Genomic DNA, 644 nt, shown 5'->3' with positions numbered 1-644 from the left:
AGCTTTGTGCCATGTGGAGTAACTCCTCTTAACAGGCTGCAGCTGGGACAACCGCGGAGCCTCTGGAGCATTTCCATGAGCCTTCATGCAAGGGGGAAGTCATTAATAGAACCACATGTGCAAAAAACAAAAGAAAAAAAAAACTAGAGAACTAAAAACCGAGAAAGAAGCATAATAATAATAATAAAATACATATATATAACGATGTAAAATTAAACTGCCTTCGGTGAGGCACGTTTTGAGGAGCTGCTCGGTTGGTTTGTAAGGAAGAGCGATTGCAGCCGGACTCGAGCTCATCCTCCGACAACAACAAAGGAGCCGCCGGCCCGGCCGGGTCCGGGGGCACCGGGCGGCCCCGGGGCGCCGGCCACGCGGGCCGGGCCTCCGCTTCCCAGCTCGGCTCAAGCCTCCCCGCCGGCGCCCAGCACGGGGGGCAGCTCCGTGGCCGGGGGGGCTTCCCGCAGAGCGGGACACGACCCCCCGTCCCGGGGGCGGGAGCGCTCGCGCCTGCCCGGGCACACGGCAGCCCCGGCCCATCCTCAGCCCGCCAGCCCGGCCCAGTCCCGGCCCCACCTGGTCGCGCTGCTTGCTCGCTCGCTCGCTCGCTGCTGCTGCCGGTCCCGGCGCTGGGCAGGCAGGCGGCG

The sequence above is a fragment of the Nothoprocta perdicaria genome, unplaced genomic scaffold (assembly GCF_003342845.1).
Source record: "Nothoprocta perdicaria isolate Ctin4 unplaced genomic scaffold, notPer1 scaffold_33, whole genome shotgun sequence".
Taxonomy (NCBI): Eukaryota; Metazoa; Chordata; class Aves; order Tinamiformes; family Tinamidae; genus Nothoprocta; species Nothoprocta perdicaria.
Note: the sequence above shows the minus strand (reverse complement) of the source record.